We start from the raw sequence: 16,875 nt of genomic DNA, 5'->3' as shown, positions 1-16,875 counted from the left end.
GAATCAGCCCCTTGTTTTCACATTTATGATGTGGAAATGGAGACATACCCTTCACAGTGAATAGTGGTAATATGAAGTATTTTACTTTTTGTATTTAAATGATTTTGCCCCTGGCATAAAGGTAAAGATTCAGGTTCAATGGACCCATGCCCTTGATATGCTGTCCCAACCACAGTCTAGTACTTGCAGATAATTACTGTCACTACTCAAGTGGTTCCTATTAGCCTGTATGTGCTCACAGGATCCTAATTGTATGGCTCTGCTATTTGAAAAACACTTTGCATGCAACCGCAGTGGATTGGACCCAGAGTTTGCTCACACTGGAGACAACCCCCCCCCCCCCCGTGTAGTTCTGCTCAGATGCTCCTGCCAGAAGAAGGTGGCAGAGATGGAATGGAAGAGATACTGGCAACTATTTTGTCTCCCTCTCCTGCACCACTTCCTTCTCTGTTCCAAAAGGTACCCCAATGCTCTGAAACAGATTTCAGCAAGGCAAAATCAAGAGAAATAACTTTCCCTCCTGCTACCAGAAGGACTCATCTGCTGAATCAGATGCCTTCCACTGATGGAAGCAGCCCTTCTGTTCTTGGGAGGCAGTCTGGATCCAACCAAACACATTTAAAATAGTCCACTATACTGGAACAACATGGCTCCATGCATTGCTGCATTATACACAGAGAGGTGTTTTGAAATGTACTACATTTCTGAAATACTGGTTTGGTACAGAAGGGCCCTTCCATATGTAACATTTGTAGACCAATAGCAGGGTGGTCCAGTACACAGTCTGAGGGCCACATATGGCCCTTGAGGCCTCCTTTTGCAGCCCCCAGCAACATTTGATGCACAACCCACCCACAACCCTTGTGTTTCCTTCCCCAAGGGGTAAGATGCTGGACTTTGGGAAGGAGGTGTCAGGGCTCTAACAGGGTCCTAGAGTCCTCCAGCATCCTTCCCAAAGCCTACTGTCTCACTTAGCTGTCTTTGTAAAGGCATTGCATGGGCTGGGAGGGCTGTCAAATTTTGGCCTTGTTTCCCTGCCCAGGCAACAAGGCAGGGTGTGGCCCATTGGTTCTGTGTCAAAGTACTCTTACAGCCCACTTGGTATGAAAAATTGGACTGCCCTGTGCTATAGCTACAGGATTTTCCTGCCTTCTTCCAACTTAATGTCATCAATCATTTCATTGCTTTTTCAGGTTACTATAGCTATCAAACGACCTTTTCTTGTCTCAAAAAACCTGACATTTGTGAACGTTCCAGCATGGTTCCACAATGTTGTTCCTTGTGTGAAATGTTGGTTTCTGCAATGTGCCACATTTTGGATGGTGCTTGGGATTTGTGGTTTGAGTAACATCAGTGGTGTGAATGGTCCACTACAATTTCACTCCGAAAACCCTTGAACAAACAAACAACAGTGTCAGGTTTAGCACTTCTCTTTAGCAATTACAGGCTTTCTGCAACCTGAGCTTCCCACAACTCATACCTCACTGTCAGAGTCAGTTGACTCAACTGGCTTCTGGCCCCTGCCAAGGCCAGATATAGGCCACGTCCTCCCCTGCTTCCTGCTGGTCTTCCTTTGTTCTAATAACTTGTTCTGCCTCCTACTTCTTGGAGACTCAGGTGCAGCCAATTCCTCCTCCTCCTCTGGAGTTGAATCCAACCCCCTCCAACCACCTGCATCCTGCTCCTTCATCTCTGTGCTGCTGTGAATACTTTCAGGAAGCAATCCAGAGTGAGAGGGGCTTATCTCACTTTCGTTGTGTGAAAGAACCAACTCCCTGTTTTCCTTTGTCTCTTCCTCCCCCTCTGCAGATTCCTCTCTGCTGGACATGTCTCTGACAAACAGCTAGAGTGCTACAAATGGTATGTATGGAAGGCCCAATGACAGCTGTAATGGTGACATAGAGATATGCTCTGTATGCGACCATGATGGATTGGTTCCAGAGTTTGCTCTCACCAGAGGTGGCAACCCTTGAGTGAATTGCTCAGGAAGCTGCTCCTATCAAAAGGAAGTGGGGGGGGGAGGGAGAGAGAGAGAGAGAGAGAGAGAGAGCACTTTTCACCAATTTTCCCTCCAGGACCAGCTCCCAGCAGAGTTCCCCAATTGGTAACTCATTTATAAACTAGATTAGGGGCTTAGATCAGAAACCTGAATCAGTCCAGGTTTGGCAAATTTAAGTCTAAACTGAAGCTGAATGCCCAACCTTGGTTCTCTACACACCATCTGATCTTTAAGGCATTTTTAACAGTCACAAATACAACCACGTTCTAGTCATCGTTTGAGGATGTGTTCTATTGAGAAATAAGAGTGTGCATATTGATAAAAAAGACCATATTTGATATATCTCACTTTTTTCACTATTCCATAACTACAGCGGTTAGAATAGCAGCTATTCAGTTCAGCATGATTTTTCACAGTTCCCTATTAATGTGAGAATGTGTTTTTTATATTTAATTTCTTCATATTGCATGGCAGAGCCAGTCGTGTTACCATGGTGATGTGGTGGCCTATTACTGGAAGCCCACCTCTCAGATCCTCACCTTTCAACCTTGCCAGGCACCTCACCTTCAGCCCAATAAACCAACCTTCTGTCATTTACATCCAGAGTGAGGTTTACTTATTTATTTTTGAGTGAAGGGAGGAAGTTCATGCCATTTGGGGGAAAGGCGAGTGGAAGATTAATTTCTGAATTCAATCACTGTTTTGCCTCTCAACAGAAACATTTTCTCAGAGGGGGGATTAAAACTTAAGAAAGCTCCCTCTTCCCTGTGCTGTAGCCACATTTTATAAGGCACCTGGTTAGTCACCACAGCTTAGTGTAATGGGCCTTAACATACCAGGATGTCACACGGAGAAGTGATTCTGAGATCAATGTATCATTGACTATATCTGTCAAAGCCTACTCCCTCAAATAAACCACAACGACAAATTATAGTCAAGCCAATGCAAATGCATAGTTACTTTGGTAGACCTGATCTACTGCTCCAGTTAAATCAGTGTTTCCAAAACTTGGGTTTCCAGCTGTTTTGGACTACAATTCCCATCAACCCTGACTACTGGTCTTGCTAGTTAGGCATGATGGGAGTTGTAGTCCAAAAAGAGCTGGAGACCCAAGTTTAGGAAACACTGAGTTAAATGAACTGAGCTTTTCAAATAGGGTTTACAAAAGATAGTGCTTCCATTTGATGCTTTCACATTCAATGATGATGTTTCTTCTGTTTTCCCATAGGCACATGGGGACCAGGATGCTGGTTTAGATGGTCCTTTCCCCTCTTGCAACATGTCTCTTCTTGAATTCAATGATGCTATAAGCCAGGGATGGGAAAAATCAGGTCTGGGTACCCAATCTCCCTCCCCCGACCCTTCAAACTTTCCCAATTCCCAGCCACTCTTCCTCTCCCTAACCCATGCTACTCACTGCCCTTGCTTTGCACCCTCAAGTATTTTGCCTGGCTGAGATGTATCTCAGACTCTTCCTTGCCTGGATGGAGGCTCGAAAGAGGTGTGCCTAGAAACTAGCTAACTGTACAAAAGTAACTGCTCCACCCAATCTTTTGTCCTAGGCCCCAACCACCACTGACATGAAATTACTGGAGTAGATTATTTGTGCAGAAGCAGTAGCAAAAGGCACACTAGCTGTATATTATGGAGAGGTGACATGATGCTGGCATTCCTACTTTGCTAGTAAAGTATAAATATAAAGTCATCTGGGACAGAAAATACCAGTTTATCAAGGTGCTCTCACAATCTCAAACACAAGAGGTTGTCCCCCAAAATGGCTCAAAAGAACTACTACATTAAACATTTTTTTAAAAAAAAAATCCAAAAAACCCCAATCTCCATATACTAATTAAAAATGTGCAAATGAAGTAATAATTCAAAACAAAGGTAATGCAGCAAAGTCTTGACAGTTGTTAATTATACCTAATATTTGTTAACCAGATCATTAGTTCTAACGATTAGGTTGCAAAGTGCTGACTGTTGCAGGGCATAAAACAAAGCTTGCAATCTAATTATTATTAATATTTTTGTACACTCCGTGTATTATGCATTATGTTGAATGGTGCTTACAACTTAGAAATCTAATAAAGCACAAAAAAATCAAAGGAGCAAAAAAAGGGAAAGCAATCAATTAATGAACAACAGGACCACCACCACCTGCAACACAAGCAATAAGGAGATTCTTAAAATAGATAAATTTAAATGGGATTGTAGTGAGCTCGTTATCAGAATAAAGCAAGTTAAAAAGTGTTCAGTTACCCAGTTCTCCACAACACCTCAGGCTTCTGAGAGACTTCTGTTTTCAATTTTCAGCGACAGTAAGAGCCAGTGCAAGCAGCCTTAGTAGGGAGGAAGATATGCCCATGTTTGGGAAATTAAAATGAGAAGCCTACTCTATAAATGTGTCTCATTTGTTTGTTTAGATCCAAGGTTGTTGAAAGCCTTCTTTCGGCATGCTCTACTCAGAAGCATATCTCACTGAAGTTCCTCACCTTTTTTTTTTTTTTGTTTTGCTAAGAAGCAAGTGGAGTGAACACAGTGGAATTTAGTTCTGCTAACTGTATTGTGTATTGGGGGTGGGAGCAGGGGTGACCTCCCTCCCTTTGCTTTATCATCCTTGTGTTTTGTGGTGGAGAGACCTTTCTCTTTGTCTAGGATCCCATATGATCTGGAGTTTTGATCTTGCAGGGTCCCCACTGCAAATGTTCCTCTCCGGGTATTGTTGGAGATTCATTCCCCGTGTGCAGTCATGGGTTTATTATCTATCACATGACGGTGTGTGTTTTCATTCCACAGAGTGGGAATTCACGAAGACAGGATGTTTGTGTTACTGTGTTTCCTGAAGTGGGACTATTGTCCTTTGTTCGTTCTCTTTGCTGTCTGATGCTAGAGACAGACGGAGCCATGTTGCAGTGCTCTGTGTGTGTTTATATGTAAATAAAGTAGATTAGCCAAAATGCTGAGTTGCTGAGTTCTGTTACGCAACTGAGCAAGACTCTGCGGATTCCTAAGTGTGCTAATGTCTTCTGGCATTAGTCACTGTGATGTTCAGGCTGAAGAAAGCTTTTGAAGCTCCCGAACAATCACCCAGGAGGGAGGGAACATGCCAGTCGGGCATGTGTCTCTGCCAAAGTTCTACTTGTAAGTAGTACATCCTAACAGGTATGCTGTGAGTGGTGTGTGCCCCGCACACAATGGCAAGTGTGTGGGAGAAAGAATGTTTGTATAGGGCTGTGGAGTTGACTTGGAAACTTACAGTATAGATGAAGCCATATAGACTTTGACAGTAACTGGGTTTTTATGTTGTGGGGGCACTTTAAAAAGGCAATGGGTGGGGTATTCTCGAATTCCACTGCCATGGATCACCTATTGTCAAGTCTTCTTGCCCATAAATGCTGCTCTATCACACCCATCTTTGGAATTTGTATTTGGGGACTAGATGGCATCAGTTGGATGACAGGAAGGCACCCAACAAGACACCCAATCATGGCATAATAACCAACTTGATTTTGCTACCTGAGGAGGGCCTGCAAAATCAGAGGAATGAATGATCAAGTCTCCAGGTTGATGGGCTGGTGTGTTGGGTTTGGACTGGTGGGTCACATGCTGTGCCGACTTGTTTTCTAGAGTAGAGATCTATTAACACTTTTCACATGACAATATTGCCAGTACCACGAGACTGAAAGGGTAACTTTGTCAAATCAGCTGATGTGGAAATGTCACAGCATATGCTTGGATTTCTTTCTTTTTTAAAAACTTCTCATGCTATTGAAACTGCTTGGAATCTGCCTAAATTTTTCTTACCCTTAATTATTGGTTGTATGCACAGTGCAAGGCTCACCTTGGCATAAAGGCCAATTATACTTACTGGTTAATTTTTCTCTTCAATGTTTTGATTTTATATTATACTACTTCTTTTAAAAATGGAAGTTACATTTTTTTTAAACTGGGGGGGCTTTTTTGTTAAGCTTGCTTACTGCAGAGCATGATAAAAATAGATCTTTAAAAAATCGCTTCCATTTGTGGGCAATAACATTATAGCCAGTAAGCAAAGGTGAACATTGCCAATGCCTACATAGAAATTAAGCCACGGTCCTCCATTTGCTCTGATGACCTCACTGATTTAACTGTAGGTTCTGAAAGTAACTGAGATGCAGATTACAATCTTATGTCTCAAATGAATTCTCACATACCACATCTCTACAGTTAAAGCAGTCGGTGTGGGAATTAGTTTTTTAAAAGGTGGACGAAAGGATCAGTGAGCACACTGCTTTCAGACACTGTGTAGGCAACCTCATAGCTCTCTGTGCATCAATTAAATTCTAAGGAAAGATGCCTTAAGGTGACTCCACCCAAGGGTTTCTTTTCAGATCAGGAACCATGGGCAACTGGGAGCACTGTAGAAATTCTTAATGGGGGAAAAATAGACACTCACACTACCCTTGACGACCTTCCAACAATGTTATGCTTAACCCCATACTCATTGTGCAAATGGTGCTCACTAATGGTTCCTCATCATCCTGGTGGGGGGGGGAACTGTCAAGTGGGGTGCTGCACAGCTCTGTCCTGGGCCTATTTTTTTCAGATGAAAAAATTAAGGGGATTATCATCAAATTTGCAGATGACATCAGACTGTGAGGGGTAGCTAATGCCACACAGAACTGGGATTCAAGATGACTTTAATAGATTGAAGAACTGGGCTCCAACTAACAAAATGAATTTAGATAGGGACAAATGTAAGGATCTGCAGGATTAGGCAGGATTAACCAGCTGCACAAATATAAGACAAGGGGACATCTGATCTTTGTTGATCGTTCATGTGAAAAGGATTTAGGTGTCTCCGTAGAAGACAAGCCTAACACGAGTCAATGGAAGTGTCCAGATCAATGGAAGTCATAATACTGCTCTATTCTACCTTGGTCAGACCATACCTGGAGTACTGTGTCCAGCTTGGGGCACCATGACACCACAATTTAAGAAGGATATTGACAAGCTGGAAACAGAGGCGGATTTTGGAGAACACAACCAAAGTCTGTCCCACTTCCCTCAGTGATTCTTTATACAGGTCTCCAGAGTAGCTCCTCCTACAGTCTCATAAACCTTCAGAACTCCAGAACATTCTGCGGCTTCAGATGTAGCTTTCACTAGAGCTGTATTCAGCCTGGATAATTTTTTTATTTTTTATTTGCATGGGGGGCATTGGGACAGAAGGCCACCCCTCCAAAGATAAGATTCATCATCAGGAGCATAAAATTGTGATGTGGTATAATTTTGATAAAAGTTGGGATAGAATGTTCTAAGGGGGTGTCTCTGGGCTGCTGAGGGCAGCCTACTTGTTGCCTGAAGCAATGGCAAAGCTTTACAATACAAAAGAAAACAGGAGAAAGAAGCATAGCCACCTTGCCTTTAAAGGGAAGCCCACTGTCATCTGAAAGTTTTAGAATTGTCTCCTGGAAAGTTGTGGACATTCCTTCCATCTCATGAGCGGCTGAGTGGTCCCACAAAAGGGTGGACGGTCAGTCTGGCCTTTATACACTCACACTTTTACTAATTCTCTCCCTTTCTCTCTCTTTGCTTAATAGTTTGTTAAAGAGAAAGAGGAGCTAAAACCATTTCTAACACTTCTCATTTAAACCTCATTAATACCAGCTAATTGTTTTTTTTGCATTGAATTTCAAGCTTCTTTGCAGTCTTTACTATACCTCAGGAAAAAAAATCCCCTGGCCAACAGAGAATGGCAGGCATTAAATTAATGGGCACAGTAACTGGAAACGGAGGGTTGACTTTAGTTTGTGTAGACTGTATATTGAACAGCATGCTTATCTGCACTTAGCACATGCAATTATGGTAATTCTCAGTAGACAAAAGTAAATGGTCACAGCTGAGCAAAAATTACATTGCTGACTCATTCTGAAAATTCATGTCTTCTATGCTGCTTCAAACATAACCTCTAGATATTATACCTATATATTTCTGATGCTATACCCTTTCCGTTATGTTTACCCAGGACTGCAGTATCTAGAAGCTCTTGATTTACTTCTACAAATTCCCTAATCGTGTCCTTGCAGTTCTTAAGGAACATAGCAGAGTAATACCAGTACAGAAAATTTAAATAATATGTTCCAATACACCACTGTGTATAGGAGGAGCTATTCTTTATTAAACGTATATTGTGCCTGTCCTCCGAAAGGGGCTTGGGGTGGCAAACATCCAAGCAATAAAGCAATTAAAACATCTCAACTATTCTAACGCAGGTGCAGACTGGGAAAGATCTCTACTTAAAAGGCCTTTATTTATTCAATGATATGTATAGCATAAATCAGGGACAAGGAATGTGTGCCACCTCTCCAGATGTTGCCCTCAGTCCCAGTCAGTATGACCAGTGGTCAGGGATAATGGCTGCTGTAGTCACAGGTTAGCCACTCTTGGCATACATGGTAAGTTGCCATATTCTGAAGAGCAAGAAAGAGGACACATTTCCCAACTTTATGGCGATAATGGATTGCTATGACGACTCTACCCATGGAACAGTGGACGTTTCTCGGAAAAAGAGGGCATACGGCAACCCTATCAGGGCTGGCCTCAGTAAATTTCATTCTTGGGCATCTGCAGGAGTCCTGCTAATGTATGGGTGTGGGTAGCGCTGTGGTCTAAACCACTGAGCCTCTTGGGCTTGAGGATCAGAAGGTCAGTGGTTCGAATCCCCACGACGGGGTGAGTTCCCATTGCTCTGTCCCAGCTCCTGCCAAACTAGCAGTTCGAAAGCACGCCAGTGCAAATAGATAAATAGGTACCGCTGCAGCAGGGAAGGTAAATGGCATTTCCATGCGCTCTGGCTTCTGTAATGGTTCCATGATGCCAGAAGCGGTTTAGTCATGCTGGGCACATGACCCAGAAAGCTGTCTGTGGACAAACGTCGGTTCACTCGGCCTAAAGTGAGATGAGCGCCACACCCCACAGTTGCTTTTGACTGGACTTAACTGTCTAGGCGTCCTTTACCATTTTTTTTACATGCTAATGTCTGCTCTGGCCTATATATAGCCAAGTAGTCAGAGCACCCTTGTATTTGATCACAATGCTCTGATCTCACATAACCATGGGACCTTGTAGGAAATTTGCTTAGATTCAGCCATCCAAGCTCAGCGCTGCTGGAACAACACTACCACAACTAAATAAGCTGCCAGGGTCCACTAGCAGAACTGGGTGGATCTATCCTTTGCCCAGAACCCTCTCAAATCTGATGCCAGCCCTAGATTTGTCATTTTGATTTATTCTGCAGGAGGAATTAGTAGGAACAGAGATGTGCTGAAAATCCTCTGTCGTGTATTGATTGATTTGCACCTATCTGCTCTGCTTATTTCTTTGGATAGATTGATGATACTCTTGTGCCTTACACAATTCATGTGTTTCCATCCTAACAAGAAATGGGATGCCAAGAATTAAGCCCACATTTCCCCACAGCCTTGCCCAAGACATTTCCTCATACATTTTATGCAATGTTCCATGAATAACCTAATCACATCTCCTTTTTGAATAGTTTTTGTGGTGCTTGCTTCTGCTTAAACACATCTGAGACATGCAGGGCTGAGTGGTTAACTTGGAACTAATAGTTACACCAATATTTTGGTTTGCAACAGCCCTAGAAAGACAGGATCACACCTTCCTTGCTTTAAGGATGCACCCAAGTCCATGCCCCTCACCTCCCCAATAGCTTCATTTGTGCTACTCCTGTACTGCATAATGAAAGTCCTAGTGACAATTGAGAACAGCTGTTGGTAGTAAGCAGATGATTCCCAACATAATAACATACAATTTGAAAGGACACACAGGCGGAATCTACACAAATATTATATATATTTGCTTAGATTCAGCCATCCAAGCCCAGCGTGTGTGTGTGTGTGTGTGTGTGTGTGTGTGTAGCTGTGAAAATGCTTCATTTTAAAATGTTTTGAAAAATACATTGAATTTTGCATAGCTCTCTGTCGCCATCTAGAGTCACATATGTATACTGCACCTTGCAACACATTTAAAACGTTTTATTTGCAGCTGTGTAAGAAATGCCTGGAATGCTCTGGTCCATGGGGTCACAAAGAGTCAGACCCGACTAAACAACAACACCAACAAAAGCCAATTCCACAGTTTCAGGAAGTGGAAGACAAGCCCGGAGGCTAGGCTATGCTGGCTGAATTACTGCAGGTGTTGGGGGAGGGAAGAGAGGGCAGATGAAGCATGTTGAGGGTGCCGAGTGTCTCTTCCTGTGTCCCAAGACTGTGCAAGGCAGCTGCTTTGGAGACGGGGCAAAAAACCCCACCCAGAGCTCTCACAAGCCCTTTCCACTGACATTCCAGGTTGGGTTGAAGGAAAACTAGCTATATCAGCACATCCTTGAACATCTGAATGGTGCTCATGAGGAAGAAGAAACCACCTTCATTCCTGGTTTTGATGTAGTCAAGCTACTTCCTGAGAACTTTTAATGTTACTTTCACTAAGAGCAGCTCACTGAGCACTCCACCTTGTTACCAGACAGTGAACTGGGTGGTCTTTAACCAGGCAATTCGGCTGTCTCACCTGTCTGGGTGGAGGAAGTTGTGGTGAGGGGCATCTGGAAGGAAGACAGTTTCCTGCGCTTTGCCTTGGTTCTCCGTCATGGTGTGTGGCCTGGTGATTCAGCTGTGATTCCTGCATTGCAAGCAGTTGGACCAGATGACCCAGGGGACCCCTTCGAACCCTACAATTCTCTAAGTGCAGGGCTTGAAATATCCATAGGGAACTCATATTCATTAAAAAGGGGAGCACAGGTCTGGATATCAAAAGTAAGGTGTGCAGAAATGTGTCCTCATTGAAGTGAAAGGCATAGTGCATGACCAGAATGTCAGTAGGCACATCATTCATAGCACATGTAAGACTCTGGATCACAGCACAACTCTGTAACTGCAGTTTTGTGTCAACATTTTTAAAAAGATCAGATTTTTTAAAAAAGTCAATAAGCAGTAAGTTCCAAATCTTATCTATGCATCTGATATAGAAAACTGAGAGGAGAGATGCAGCTGGGTGTTCATAAGACTTTTATTGCATAATCCTTATTCAGGTAAGCTCTGAAACATACTCTGCATTGAGACGTGTAATCATTCTTTAAATGCAACTGACAGATTGCATTTATAATTCTCGTTCATTCATAAAAAGCGCAAACACATGCATCACTTTTGTGCCTAACGCTTTCCCTTTTTTAAAACAAAACAAAACACAACAACCCACAAAATTGTCCCTTTCCTTCGGGTCTTCTGTGTTCTCTCTCCTGAATCATTATCAGACAAAACGACAGACTACTGCCTTCCGTTTCTGAAACCCATAAAAACTGTTGAAGCCGCTTCAGCTTCCTCAAACAGAAAGACCTCAATCCTCTCTCGTTCAACTCACAAATCTTTCAGACTAAACTTGTAAAGTTACTTATTGTTGCCAAGTCCCACAAATCATCTGAATGGGATGAAAGTAAATTATAATTTAGCACCTTTGTGGGTTTGGGAGGGGAAGAAATAGAACATCCAGGATTGTACTGCATTTTATCCAGAAGGATTTGAAATAGCTTATTCAAAACACATTCATGTCACTATAAGAAGACAAAATATGATGGCGCATTTAGGCAAATTTCTCGTTAAACCCAATTGTGATTATGGCTGTAATTATATGCACACTTAGATGGCTGTATGTCCCATTGAGATATGATTTTGAGTAAAATGGGATGTAAGTTGGCTACAATCACTGTCACCTATTAGTTTCAATAGGATTTAACTGAATTGATAGATTTGGGGCCAAAGTGTCTTGCATCTATACATGTTGCATCCTACTGTGATATTTACACCCAGGTAAATAGACATGATCACAGACTGCCCTCTGTGAGAGATCCAAGAGTGAGTGGAGCCTGGTAAAGATTTAATAACATGCTCAATTGATGCAGAGTTATCTCTTCACATATATTCCAACCAGGGCTTTTTTGCAGCTGGAACTCAGTTCAGACACCTCAAAGGTGGGTGCCATTGCTATTATAAGAGAACAAGGGAGGTGTTCATTTCAGCACCTCTTTTACTAGAAAAATAGCACTGATTCCAACTAATGGAACTTGGAGTAGACAGCAGTTTGAGGAAGGCCATTGAAGGGGATAGGGCTGAGGCAAACTTATCCTCCAAGAACTTTCAACTCCAAATGGGGCTAAGGTTTTAGAAGATGGGAGGTGTGTGATTTCAGGGACAAACCTATTTGCATTTTTAGTGAGCCGATGGCTAGGATGGCAACAACAGATTTTATTTTTAATTTGATTTTGCCACTGCCACATCTCCTGGTAGTCTTCACCCCAATTACCAGAACAATGGGTTCTGACCAACTTGAATGGTCAAGTCCATTTAGAGGGTAATAATCTGCCCACTGCAAATATGTTTCATATTACAGCAATGTGGTTTCTATATCGAGTATATGTTACAACTTTTATTTTATTTTTCGCATCTTTTTTTTAAAAAAAACCACCACCCACTAACGCTACCTCCTTGTCTGAATTGAGCTTCAGTTTATTGGCCGTCATCCAGTTCATTATCATAGCCAGACATTGATTTAGCATTTCCACTGTCTCCCCTGGGTTTGATGAGAGTTGGGTGTTATCCACATACTGATGATATTGCAAGCCAGATCCCTAGATGACTTTGTCCCCTGGTTTCATGTAGATACTAAACAGCATGGAAAAGAAGACAGAACTTTTCAGTAGCGCCAAATATAAGCAGCATAAGAGCCAAGCAAAAATTCATTGGCAGTACCTTCTGGAAATTATATTTCACTGACTGAACAGCCTCCCACGCCCAGCTCAGACAGCATCTCTGAGAACAAACATGGCATAGCAGTTAGCATGTTGGACAAGTGCCTAGGGGAGCAGAGTTCAAATCCCCACACAGCCCTGAAGCTCTCTGGGTGAAAATTCTTTGTACAATTCCACTGCCTCATCTGTATGGTCAGTGTGTGTAACTGTACTCTGAGCAGGGTTATTGATGGCGTCAATCCTCAGGTTGAGAGCCTCCTACCCATGTTTGGATCAGCTTGGATAAAAACAAAAATGATAACTTCTGTTCCCCTTATATTTCAATTTCTGAAGCTTTCCATTTGAGAAAGTTATTTTGTCCTGATGGATTCCATCTTCTCTGAAAATACTCACTAGCTATTTCATTCACAGCAGAAGCTAAAGCTAACAGTTAAATCATTTCCCACCATGGTGTTTTCTTGGTTTCCCCACATTGGCTAAGTGCACTGGCTGCATTGAGCAATACAGTTTACCTGGGGTTATGTAACCTACCCTTTTAACCAAGGTCTTGCTTTCTCCTCCCCCTCCGCAACTTATTCCCCTGTGATGCTCCAGCTCAGGGCTTTTTATGCTGCCATCAGCTCTTATTTTTGGCAATTCTCCTCAAAGCAGAGAGGTACACAGTGGTGCATACCCTTGAAGCAGGTACTAATGAAGTAACATCCCACTGTTCATAAATACCAGATTGTCTTTGGAGGCTTCAACCTTTAATATGACCCTGATGCAGGCATATTCAGGCAGAACAAAGTGATGTAAAACCTAGTATCTAGGGGCTGGGGATGAGCACCGAGGATCCGGATGTGCATTGGCACACACATTTATATTTGAAGAAGAAGAAGAAGAGTTTGGATTTGATATCCTGCTTTATCACTACCCTAAGGAGTCTCAAAGTGGCTAACATTCTCCTTTCCCTTCCTCCCTCACAACAAACACTCTGTGAGGTGAGTGGGGCTGAGAGACTTCAAAGAAGTGTGACACTAGCTTGAGGTCACCTAGCAGCTGCATGTGGAGGAGCCGAGACACGAACCCGGTTCCCCAGATTACGAGTCTACTGCTCTTAACCACTACACCACACTGGCTGACCTCTATCTATGACCTCTGTGGGTATTGCAGATATAAGGGAATGTTCAGGGATTATTTTTTCCCAGCCAGAACTCACCAGATCTCAGTTCTGGCACCTCTCAGGTGGGCGCCATTGCAAGAAAACAAGGGAGGTGTTCATGGTGAGTTCCAGCACCTCTTTTTCTAGAAAAATGACACTGCGAATGTGCACGCCAATGCAGGAATTGGTCCTTACATTTTCTAATGGTGCATAATAAGTATTTCCATCTTCTGGATGTTCCAAACAATTACCGGGGCTCAAAATTAATAGTCTCACATGGAAAGATCTGTTATACTTTAATTAGTTATAAGGCTTTTGTGCTGAAGGCTCAGAGAAGGAAATAGCATTTTTAAAAAAGTTATAAATAATACCATTTTCATGCTCAAATGTTAAATGCTATCCAATTTTTTTTAAAAAAAATGCTTCCTATGCCTCTGGAACAGCTCAAGCTTCTCAGACTTCCGAGGGCGAGAACGCCATGGATTTCTTCTCTCTGGCAGTTTTATGCATTTGAATGTTTGCTATTTCTGTTATGAATCTGATACTTTCTCTCTCTTTGCATGACTTATTTAAAATGATTGCCATTTGTTGACGACAGCTCTACTGCATTATCTTCTAGCTTCTATGGTATCTTGAGGATATCGTATTTCGTTTTTAGAGGAGGAAAAGCTTAATTTATAGGAGGACCCTGAAAATATATGAGCAGCTTCTGTGAAGGCTTTAATTTAATAACAGTCAAGGATCTGATAAAGTTCTATTCAGAGTAAGCAAAGGGAAAGACTTCCCTATGGACTGGAGGAAAGTCATAATTCAGCCCACCACTCTCTTCCCTCCTGATTTTTATATAGCTATTATTCCAAAATCCCATTAAAAACCACAAATATTTGTAGAACACATTGCAACCAAATCATCTTAGACTGCTATGGGCACTCTTCATGTAGATACAGGTTCCCTCATGCAGATCAGCTGAACTGGGTACCCAGCATCTCCAATGGGTCGGTAGCAAGTTGGCAAAAGTAGGATTGCCACAAAATAGGATAACCATTCAGAGTGGCTGGGGAAACCCAGCCACATGGGCGGGATATAAATGATAACATGTATTATTATTTTTCCCAACAGAGCTGAGCCTATAATAACTATGCAACAGGCAGATATTCAACAGGTGAAATTTTCCCCAACATTGCATTTCGTTGTTCCTGAATACCAAACATATCAAACTTCGGTATTTTAGTTAACTATCTGACAGGAGAAGCTTGTAACCTACAGGGAAGCAAGTGGGGAGAGAGAAGAGCAACAACTACAACCCCATTGCACACCATGTTGTTTCATATGCAACATTCTTCTGGGTACAAAGGTATTCTAGTTCCCTAGTTGTTCCTAGTTCCCTAGATTGGGGCACAAGGCTTTGGGGGCAGAAGATGCCAGTACTGAATTAGATTTAATATCAGCCAGATGGGATCTTAAATTTCAGAAGTGAAAACAACTGCCTGGGTTGGTTCTGACTATATTCCAATTAAAATCCAATTAGAATTCAATTAGCATCTAGTTTTGTAAGCGGTAGCAGCACTGAATAGACTGCAAGCCATGACTAATACATCATACTCATTAGGAGTCATCACTCCTTCAACTAATAAAAAATCTATAGTAAGTATCCACAGCAGCATGGCTTCTATTAGCAGCAGTAGATACATTCAATAATTTGCTTTAAATCATTGTAAAACCTATCCCACAGGTCACAAACAAAAACAATGGGCTAGATTCAGCCAAAGTTAAATATTTTAAGGTCACATCGATTTCAATGCAGAGGGAGTTAATTACATTTTTAGCGCAGCCATTTAGCAGTACAATTCTTCATCTACTCTCAGGTTCTCTTAATTTCAATGGGGGTTGCTTCCATGTAAGTGTACAGGATTGCTGCCAACAATTTCTTAACTTTGCCTGGATCATGGCCGTTGTTATTTTCAGAGTGTTGGTTGAGAAAATCGCCCTTGCATTGACTCGAGCTGAATTCAGATGTTGAAATTTGTCAGCTTATCACTTCCAATATAAGCTAGAATAACATTTTCACTTCTTTCCATAATGCAATCATTTGCAAAGCTCCTGCCTTCAGGAATCTATTTCTGTGTCAGTTTGGAGACCAGGGAATCTGTGTTGCAGAAGATTGTGGTCCATGTTCTACGGTGCTCAGTCAGTTCACGAAGAGTACCAGCCAAGACTATTCTGCTGTGTTATCGTACCTCATTATGTCATAGAACACATCCAATATTCTCCTTAGCTATGTTTCTCTAGCCCTTTTCTGGTATTCACTGTGCATATACTGAGTGCACAGAAAATGGAGCTGGATTGTTATCACAGCTTACTGGCTCTGCCCTTCACATGTCCTCTGGCCCCAGCCATTTGTGCCTTGTGTTCAATGCAAGAGCCCCCAAGACATACGGCTATCCCAGGCCTCTCTGCACATTTGGTGTCAGCATGAAAGGAAAGTCTGAAAAGGGTACATTACATGGACGGGGTGTTGGGGAGGGGTAGTACCTCAGGTGGGGGAACATGTTGTGCACCTTCTGAACCCCTGGCCTAGCTGGCAGCAAGTTCAAAATCTGAAGGTTCAACGTGTGAAAGTCAGGGTCAATCCAAGTAGCCAAGTCTAAAATCCAGCAGTCAGGATACAGTCCATGGAGGCCCAGAAACATCCAAGTCAAAGTCCCTCAACATGGGCAGTAGAGCAGACACAGCACCTCAGCTCTGCTGCCCTTTTATACTCTGCATGCTGATTGCAGCATCTGGGCTTGATGAGGCACGTGACCCTCAACTGTTCCATGCCTACTCCAACTGAGGAATCACACACCGAGCCCTACCTGGCCAGCTAGGGAGCTGGGCTCTGGGCCCTTATCTGCCTCATCCTCCTGGAGTATCCCATCCGCTGCTTCCTCTGCC

The sequence above is a fragment of the Lacerta agilis genome, chromosome 1 (assembly GCF_009819535.1).
Source record: "Lacerta agilis isolate rLacAgi1 chromosome 1, rLacAgi1.pri, whole genome shotgun sequence".
Taxonomy (NCBI): Eukaryota; Metazoa; Chordata; class Lepidosauria; order Squamata; family Lacertidae; genus Lacerta; species Lacerta agilis.
Note: the sequence above shows the minus strand (reverse complement) of the source record.